General features: G+C 43.8%; 1 pseudogene; it reads left to right on the forward strand.

Annotated features, from left to right (window-relative positions):
• The first annotated feature begins 7,226 nt into the window (after positions 1–7,226).
• On the forward strand, positions 7,227–10,119 carry LOC118632115 (annotated as a pseudogene).
• The last annotated feature ends 574 nt before the right edge of the window (positions 10,120–10,693 follow it).

The following is a 10,693-nucleotide window of genomic DNA, read 5'->3' on the forward strand; positions in this document are numbered from 1 at the left end:
AAGAAAAGCTGTTTCCAGCCAAAGGTGCAGAGTTGGGGCAGCCTCACAAGACAGAAAAGCATCGACAACAGTTTGACTGCAGCCAAACCCCACAGGAAAAAAATGCAAATTCTACCAAATTCTAATTACAGAAATAAAATACATATTAAAAATATGAAGAGATTCACAGACGTGTGGGACTAGAACTAAAGATCCAATACTTAGGTCGATAGAGTCCCTGAAGGAGGGGGAAGCGGGTGGAATTGAAAATGTATTAAAAAAATAATGGCAGAAAATTTCCCAGGTGTGAAAAAATACGTAAACATACATATTCAAGAAGCTGAGCAAACCCCAAACAGAATAAAGCCCAAAATATTCATACCAAGACACATCATAGGCAATTTTCTAAAAATGAGAAATCACATCATAAAAGCAGCCAGAGCCCACAGGTGTGGCTCAGTGGTTGAACATCGACCCTGCAGCAAGAGTCGCCGGTTTGATTCCCGGTCAGGGCACATGCCCAGGTTGTGGGCCCAGTCCCCAGTGGGGGGCATGCAGGAGGCGGCCAATTCCGTGTTCTTTCTCATCGATGTTTCCATCTCTTTCTCCCTCTCCCTTACCTTCTCTAAAAAGTAAATAAATAAACAAAAGCAGCCAGAGAAGAAGAGTAACTTTTCCCCATTCAGGGGAAACAACTCGAATGGCACTAGGTCTCCCATCAGCAACCACTGACATCAGAAGGAAGTAGCGAATATATACTCCTTAAGCAATCACTAAAAATGCTACAGATAAGGAAATACGCTGAAAAACACTATAGATAAATCAAAATGGAACTCTAAAAAATGTCAAGTACATAAAAACAGAAATACAAGAAATAGAACAATCAAAAATAAAATGGCAGATTTAAGGTGGAGCATATGAATAAGTATTGTAAATGTAAATGATCTAAATGCACTAATAAAAAAAAAAAAAAAAACAGAGTTGCAGGGTAGATAGAACCAGAAATATTCTCTAACTATATACCATCTACAAAACAACTCACTTGAGATACAATTACACAGGTAGGTTGAAAGTAAATTGTGGAAAAGCTGTACCCTGCATATATTAATGAAAAGAAATCAGGAGTGATTACATTAACATCAAACAAACTAGACTTCAGAAAATAAATGACCAAGGACAAAGAGATACATTACATAATGATAAAATGGTCACTCTGCCAAGAAGACATAACAATCCTGAAGTCTACATACCGAACAACAGAGCTGCAAAGTGTATGAAGCAGTTTGATATAAGTCAAAGGAGAAATAAACGCTTCTACCATTATTGTTGCAGGCTTCCACACTCCTCTCTCAGCAAATAATAGAACACTTGATAGAAAAATCACAGAATATAGAACTCAACAGCATGGTCAATTAATAAAACCCAATTGGCTTATACAGTGCACCACCCTGAAACAGCAGAATATACATTCCTTTCAAGAATTTACAAAATATATAGCAAAATGACCATAGCCTGACCCATAAAACAAAATAAACAAATTTAAAGATATTTAAATCATGCAGAAATGATTATCTAACTCAAGTAGAGTCCAACTAGAATTCAATAAAAGAAAGATAGTAGGAAAATCTTCAAACACTTGGAAAAGAAACAACATGAACAAGAGAGTTAGTTCAGCAAGTTCACAGAGTAAAAGGTCAACACACAAAAGTCGATCATATTTCTATATGCTAGCAATGAACACATAGAAACCAAAATTATAAATATAGTAGAATTTATAATAGCTTCTCCTAAAATGAAATAAGTAGATGGAACTCTAATAAATCATGTACAGGACTTGCATGCTGAAAACTACAAAACACTAGTGGGAAAAAAAAATGATCTAAATAAATCAAGAGATATACTATGTTTATGGACTGAAAGACTTAACATAGTAAATATGTCAATTGATTATCAAGGTTGATGAAATTTCTATCAAAATTCCAGCAAGGATTTTCATAGATATAGACAAACATATATAAAAGTTTATATAAAATACGAAAAAACTAGAATAACTAAAGCAATTTTGAAAATGAAAAATTACTCTACATATGATATAGCTTTATTACTCAAGACTATGTTGTGTTTTCAGAAGGAGAGACACATAGATCAATGGAACAGGATAAAAAGCCAAATATATATATATGTATATATATATATATGTGTATATATATACACACACACACACACTCATAAAGGACAGGCAACACAATTTTCACAAGTTGAAAGTGCTTCAATGGAGGAAGGATAGTCTTTGCAACAAATGTTGCTGGAGCAATTGGATATCCATAGGAAAAAGAAGGTAACCTCATCTTAAACCTCACATCTTATACACAATAAACTCAAAATGTATCATAGATTTAAATGTGAACTATAAAACTTTTAGAAGATAGGACTTTAAAAACATCAGTTCCTCGAGAGGTGGAAGAGTTCTTAGATATGACATCAAAAGCATGATTCATTTTTTAAAAAATCAATAAATTAGACTTCATCAAAATTAAACACTTTTATTCTATTAAAAGGGTGAAAAGACAAGCCACAAACTTGAAGAAAATATTTGCAACACACACACATCTGACAAAAGTCTCATATCTAGAATTTATAAGAACTCTCAAAACTCAACAGTAATAAAAGCAAACATTCCAGTTAGAAAAGGAGAAGGAGGAAAGACATAACAAGATATTTCAGCAAAGAATATATATGTGGGTGAACAAAGCACATGACAACATATTCCGCATCACTAGCCACCAGGGAAATGTAAATTAACACCATAATGAAATGTGCTGCACATCTCTGAGGACAGCTAAGATAACAAATAACAGTAGTTCCAAATGGTAGCAAGGATGTGGAGAAACTGCCTCTCACACATTGCTAGTGGAAATGTAAAATGGTATAGCCACTCTGGAAAATAGCTGGGCAGGTTTCCTGAAAATATATAAACATACTCTTATCACATAACCTAGCAATTGCAATCCCAGGCATTTACTCCAATAAAGTGAAAACTATGTCCACACAAATCCTATGTGATTGTTAATAGCAGCTTTATTTGCAATAGCCAAAAACTGGAAACAACTCAAATGTCCTTCAAATGGTGAATCGTTAAGCAAACTGTGGAACACCCGTACCATGAAATACTACTCAGCAAAAGAGAAAACACTATTAATACACACACAAATCAGATGAATATCAAAGGCATTGTGAAAAATAGTCAATCCAAAAAAAAAGTCATACTATATGATTTCATATATGTAACATTCTTGAAATAACAAAATTATAGAAATGCAGAATGGATTCGTGGTTACCAGCAGATAGGGATGGTGAGGCAGAGAGGAGTAGAGATCGTTATAAAAGTGCAACGTGAAGATTATGTTTGCGAAGGTGAACCAGTTCTGTGCCTGAAGATCTGGTGGTTACTGGAATTTGTACCTATGATAAAATGACAGCGCCACACACACACACACACACACACACACCCCACCAATGTCAATTTCCTGAACTTGATTAGGTAAGATGTAACTATATGGGAAACTCCATGAAGGGTACAGAGAACTTCACTGTTGTTATCTTTGCGACTTACAGTGAATTTATCATTATTTCAAAATAAAAAGTTAAAAAAACACACACACAATTTTTTAAAATGGGTTTAAAATGATGGATGGGCAAGAATATGCTAAGTAGACTATAAGACAAAAGAAATAGGGTTAGTCAATATGAAAATCAGATAAAATGGAATTAGAAGGCAAAATTTAAATTGAGATAATTAATGTTAATAGCACCAATAACAAAAGATGTGATCCATAAAAATATATTATAGTCATTAACTTTTTTTACCTAACAACCCAGGAATCAAGTAAATAAAATAAAACTCTATGGAAATACTTTTAAAACCTTTAAACAGCAGCTAAATCATAGAAGAATATTTTCACATATTTCCTTCAGTTCAGGCAGAGAAGATTTTAATAATATAATCAGGGGACTTGATTTTATGAATATATAGAAAGTTGTAAAGAATATTTTCTTGCCTTCGTGAAATATTTACAGAAGTAAATCATGCAGTCAATCACAAAACTATCTCAATGAATTTCCAGAAGTAGGAATTTCATACTTGTGTTTACAATCATTATTCAATAAAATTAAATACACCCAAAAGATAACTAAAATATTCATTTGAAAAATTTAAAACTGTCTATCCTCTGAAGCAAAGAAAAATTACATGTAGAAGATTTACTTATAACAGTGAAAAGGAGACTCTTTCATATCAATATCTAAGTTCTAACTAAAATCATATTCAAGGACAATGTTGGCTTTGAATATTTTTATACTTTTAAAAGGTTGGCTAAAAAGAATTAAAGCAAAAACAAAATATCCTTATCTATATGAAAATGTGTGGAAGAGAACCCAGAAAATCTAACAAGTATCTCTGCAGAGGAAGCTGGGCTTGATACTGGAGGCTGAGGAGGACTTCTGAGCCTAGTGTCCCCTGTGGCCCGGAACCAAGAGGCACAGCTGCCTTCCCAGCCCTGCACAGCACCTCCCAGGGCTATGCAGAGGCCAGAGAGCCTAGGGACGTGGGAGCTAAGTCTCGTTCCTTTTGACTAAAAGAAGATCCGAGTGTCTTCTGCAGGTCTCTGGGAACCGGGAAAGCCCTTGAAGCTCTCTGATGCACTCAGTACATTACTCAGAGCTGGTTGTCCACCAAAGAGTTTCACATCAGCCCTGGCCAGTGTGGCTCAGCGGTTAGAGCGCGGCCCATGGACCACAGAGACCGGGTTCGGTTCCCGCTAAGGGCACGTACCTCGGTTGCAGTTTGTCCCCGGTCCCGGTTGGGGTCGTGTGGGTGGCAGCCACTTGATGTGTCTCTCTCACATTGTTGTTTCTCTCTCTCTTCCTCTGTCTCCCTCCCGCTCTATCTGAAGATAAGTGCAAAACTGTCCTTGGGTGAGGATTAAAAAAAAATTATTTTCACATCACACCAAGCTCAGTGGACGCAGATACCGCAGAGAATCCACAGGTCCCTCCGGGAGAGCACAGTCAGCCTAGCACGCAGACGAGCTGCAGAGAGAAAGGAGGCCCTGGAAGGGGAGAGGTGCACCACGGTCAGCCTTGCAACCCTTTCGCAGACTCTCATTTCTTCATTTCAAAGATAAATACATGGAGCAAGTGACATTGTAGAACTGGAAAGTGCAGCCTGGAAGCATGACAGAAAGACAGGAGACTTTTCAAAGACTCAGACCTGTAAAAGATCATGCTGTAACCAGGGAATCTTAAGGACGTGGGTAACAGAAAGAGCAGAGGTCAACAGGGGGACTCTCATTCCACAAGCATGTACAGAGCGCCTTCCGGGCACCAGCCTTCTGCCTAGTGGCAGGGATGAAGCGAAAGGGGCAGCCAGATGCCAGAGGGCGCAGGACTTCGTGCGGCCCACAGGACATTTCTCCCGTGGAGTTAAGGTCTTCCGGAGAACTGTATGTGAGTGGTCTGGTCATGTGACCAGAGTCTGCAGCCCCCTGGGGCAGATGCCATCCTGGCCCAGCTTCACAAAGCAGGAGAAGCAGCCACAGAGGTGAAGCCTTTGACCAGAAGAAAAAGTTCAGACAAGTGTGAAATTCCAATAAAATTCAATTGTAAGTTATCAGATCAGAACCCAGCAGTGGACACTCACGAGCGGGGACGTGCATGAAGTAGACAGCGCTGCACTCGGCACTGCTCTGGAGGGGTGAGAGGTGGAGAGTCATGGTCCTCGTGTTCGAGGGCCTGGGAAGGGTTATAAATAGCCAGGGAAAAGGCATTTCCCATCTGCTTTTTCACACACACACACACATTTTAACTTTATCATGATTTTTCTGATGGTTCCAATTTTTAAACAAATGAGCTACTCAGCCAGAGACATGGGGTGTGCCAGGTTTGCAGGAGCAATGAATTACATGAAAAGAGCTAAAAGCATGGCTCTGTGAAGCAGCATCAGGACACAAACCAGGCCCCTGGGAGGGCAGCACAGGAGGGAGATTCCTGCGGAAGAACCTTTCTTCACTGGTTGGACAGAGCACCTGAGCCAGGACTGTGAATGCCCACCCTTCCTGGTGTGCCCAGATAGCTCCTCCCACGGACAGGGCCTGGCAGTGGGGAGAACGGACTCTAGAAAGTCAGGAGAGCATCCTTTCTTTCTCATCCAGGCTTGTCTTTGAGACCTGGGGGTGGGGATCAGATCTGAAGAGACATGTCTCACTTTACAGTCAGTCAAAGGGGGGTGAGGACGGTCAGGGTTAGAGATCAAAGCCCCTTCCTTGGAAGGAAAGACAACAGGCAAATTTGAAGGCGGGTCCTGGGGGCTACTGTGGTAAGTCCTCTTGCCACATCTTCCAACTACTTCCATTGCCACTCTGTGGTCGACCACTTGACAAGCTACCAGACGGCTCTGGCCCCGGACTCTGGCTGGCCTGAGACCCATGAGTTCCGAGTTCTGCAGCTGCTGTGCCCTTCCTGGCATGGCCTCCCCTTTCCATTTGCATGGGGTAGGGGACCTAGTCACAGGGAAGATCGGGTCAGGGACTCACTTTGTTTCCATCTCAACCATAGACAAGGAAAACCAGAACGTTTCTGTCTCATTTAGAGGCCACAGCCACAGGCTCCTCTTTCTAGTGAAAGTCCAAGCTGGGAGATATTTCAGGATTCCAGCCCGATGTCTTCCATCTCCACGTGATCCATTCTTGTTCTGAGATCAAAGGAAACCCAGTATTAAGCAATGCTGCACGTGAACAGGACCAGGGGAAAGGGTGGGAAGGGGTGTTCTGCTCAGATGTGCTGCACCACACTGAGGAGCATCTGCAGGTGGATTAACAATAGAAATACGCGTTTACTGATTCCTCCATCTACTTACTTTTCATTCAGTAACTAGTTACTGAGCACATGGGCACCGAAGGCTAGGGAGGGCACACAGTTGACTTGTTTAACAAATATATATTGAGTACCTACTGTGTGCCAGGCTCTGTGCTACTTACAGGCTGGGCATCCGTGGTTAGTAAGAGCAACACGCTCCCTTCCCCCACAGAGCCTACATGCCGCGGGGGAGACAGACAGTGGACAAGGAATACAGGGTTGAGCCAGGTAGTGAGCAAGAGAGAAGTAACAGGGCGATGACCGGGGAGAAGCTCCCCTGGAAAGGAGAGTTCCACTAGATCTGAAGGTCAAGGGGGAAGTCAACAAGGGGCCAGATGCACTTGGAGTGTGAGCAGCTGGGAGCTGGGAAGGCCTCCCTGGTGCGCAGCAGCGGGAGGCTGGCTGAGTGCTGAGCCGTGGGGTGGTCTGCCGGGAAGGTGGGGGCCCGGGGGCAGGTGAGGAGCCACTGCAAGCCTGACGCGGTGCTCTAGCTCCGTAAAGGGCAGGAGGGGGTCGGGCTCGCGTTTGCAAGGTCGTCCTGCTGTTGTGCGTGAATGACTGAAGGGGGGCAGACAGGGCAGCTTGGAGGCTCTTGTGCAGGAGGGGAGAGAAAGTGGTGCCTTTTGAAAAGAAAATCCTCACCCAAGGATATGTTTCCCGTTTATTTTCAGACAGAATGGGCGGGAGAGAGAGACAATCATCGACATGAGAGGGAGCACCGACTGGTTGTCCCCCACCCCCCCGACCCCAGCCAGGGCCGGGACCGAACCGCAACCGAGGCGCGCGCCCTTGACCGAAATCGAACCCCTGACTGGTCCGCTGGCCGAGGCTCTAACCGCTGAGCCACCGGCCAGGGCGACACGACACGGCGGTGCCTTTGGACAGTGGAGGAGTATGAGGTCTCCGTGGATCTTCTCTGGTTCTTTCCAGGAAGGTTGTGAAAGGAGAGACTCCAAACCCCCGGGTGTTTGCACTGACCAGACATCGGATGCGGTGGTTCTGAGCCGAGGAAGCCGGGGCGGCCAGGCTGAGCGGCGGGGAGGGGCCCTGCCCTGGGAGCTGAGAGGTAAGTCCGGTGACGCGTCCTCGGCGCTGGGACGCGCGGGAGCTCGGCCGAGGTGCCTGCTGTCCCGCAGCCCATGTCCGCCCGCTCCTGCGGGATGGGCCCGAGCCTGCTGCTCCGCCCCGCAGCCTGCGCTTAGAAGTCTGGCCAAGGGGCAGTCGGAGGAGCACAGTCTGCGCTCTTGACAGACGAAGTATTTCCTCTTAATTTTCAGCGGTGAGAAAAGCACCCCACGCTGACTCCTCCGCGTCAGAACAGGCCCGGCGGCGGAAGAGTGATTTGCAGAGTAAGAGCCTTGGAAACAAAGTGTTTTCCAGAAGATTCAGAGCCGTGGTGTTTCCAAGATCCCAGTCAGTGCATGAACCCGTGCGAGGGTCAGGACAGTCCAGAGTGAATGCACCACCATATGTTACACAAAGCACAGTATTTCCAAGGGAATCGCAAGAATATTACAAAATCTATATTTTTAGTAAGGATGGGACCTTGTTTGCTGAGGCAAGGGGGGAAATCATAAATATTATCAATGTAATTAATATAAGATTACTAGACTCATTTGCCCTCCAAAGGCAGTTTGACTTGAGTTATCACACACACACACACACACACACACACACACACACACACTTCACTCACTCACACACAAACATGTCCTGGCTACAGACAAGCCTTCCGCTCCCCGACACCCGGCCCCTGGGACCCACAGCCTGCAGCGCTATGATGTGGACGCCAGGGCATGCCTCAAGACTTTCCTGCAGAAAAAGTGCAAACTTGAGATAACGAAACTATTTGTGCCCAAAATATTAGCAATGAAGCTCACTTCTTTAGAGAAAATTGTAATAAAAATACAAGTAATTTTCATTTCAAAAAAATAATAATTATGGTGTGCTGTCACTTGGACAAGAGTGAACTCCCTGTCTCCGGGCAGTAAGGGTACACCTTCATGTGCTCAGTCTTCCCTGTACCCCAGCTTTAGTGGACCTCATGCAGCTTTAGGCAACAAGCAATCCTCTCGGGTTGATAAGGTTATGCTGCTATGGAATGAAAAAGCTATTGCTGTGTTGTAATAGCTGGAAGAGATTTGACCAGACAGGGACTTCCTACTACAGGGAATACATAATGCACTGGCTTGCAAGAAATAGAGAAAATGCTGTAACCCATTCAATTACCGAAACGTAGCCGTACTTATGACGTAAGCCGGAATTCGAGTCCTACTGAGTTTCATGCTGTTTATGATTTAATGCTTGCCAATGCAACAATTTCAACTTGAAATGTGATCCGGTGTTTGACTTTGGAACCAGTGCTCCAAACACAAGTCATTTAGTCCTCGTGGCATACGGTACTGCTAGCTGGATGTAGAAATCTGACAAACAATCATGGGATGTTAAAAAATACAAACTATTTCTAAGCCAGTGGCCACCGAGCCTATGTATTTGCTTGGTGCCCAGATGGGGAGCACATTTTAACTGCCATGCCCATTCCCAGGTTGCATGTTAATAATCGGTACAAGCTTTGGCATTATGCCAGCCCTATCTCAGCAACCACTTTTGGATGGACTGTTTCCAGCAAAAACAATAATGTATCAAGCAGTTCCAAGTGAAGTGCCCAAGGAGGAACCTAAATTCACAGATGTAAGAAATAAACCAGTCACCAATTTCAAGCTATCTGAGAAGAAACCGCCCCAGAATAAGAAATCACAATGATAAGCCATTATCAAAAGCAACTCTTAAAATTCAAAGGAAAGCCCTGGCCGGTTTGCTCAGCGGTTAGAGCGTTGGCCCACGGACCAGGGAGTCCCGGGTTCGGTTCCCGCTAAGGGCACGTACCTCGGTTGCAGTTTGTCCCCAGCCCCAGTTAGGGTCTTATGGGTGGCAGCCAGTCGATGTATCTCTCACGTTGATGTTTCTCTCTCTGTCTTCCTCCCTCTCTCCTTCCCACTCTATCTGAAGATAAATGCAAAAATGTCCTCGGGTGAGTATAAAAAAAAAATTCAAAGGAAATCTGAGGCTAAGAAATCTAAGGCTGCCAAGCAGAAAGCAAGCAATGACAAGAACCGAGCCTTGGCACCTACCTCTGCCCCGCAGAGCACACCACGAAGGACTGTGTCTCCGTTAATACCTGGAGACCTGGGACAGGTGAAAAAGTCAAGAACCGGAAGAAGCACCTGAACCTTGACAAACCAAGCAGCAGCTGAGACAGCTGAAAAAGCAGTGAGTTGGAGAAAACGTTAAAACAGACTAACAAACCTGAGGGATGGAGGGTGGGGTGGGAACTTGCATGCATATATGCACAACCAGTGGACACAGATATTAGGCTTGGGAAAGCAAGGGGTGGGAGCGGGGAGGAGGGGTCACTAGGGGAGAAAGGGGGACATTCACGATACTTTCAACAATAAAAAATTTAAAAATATTTAAAAAGATACCATCCTTTTCCCGGAGGTGGAAGATTTGGAACTGATTCCTGTAAAGATCCACAGAGAACGAGCTGTTAGCGGAAGTCAGAGTTTAAGCCCTGTCCTGCAGAGCCCTGATGTCCACTGCCCACCGCGGACCCACACTCGCGTCTCGTCTGCAGCTGCCGTTTACCCATGCGTGGGCATATGTGTGGAATTAGTTACTAATGTCCTTTAATTGACTTTTCCTACCTGTCAATACATGTTCTAGAAAAGAGATGTGAAATCGATAGCTAAGCTCAACAGACTGAAAATCAAACACTATTCTTATTCAGGATTATTGTCCATGT

This window comes from Molossus molossus, unplaced genomic scaffold (genome assembly GCF_014108415.1).
Source record: "Molossus molossus isolate mMolMol1 unplaced genomic scaffold, mMolMol1.p scaffold_m16_p_17, whole genome shotgun sequence".
NCBI classification, from domain to species: Eukaryota; Metazoa; Chordata; class Mammalia; order Chiroptera; family Molossidae; genus Molossus; species Molossus molossus.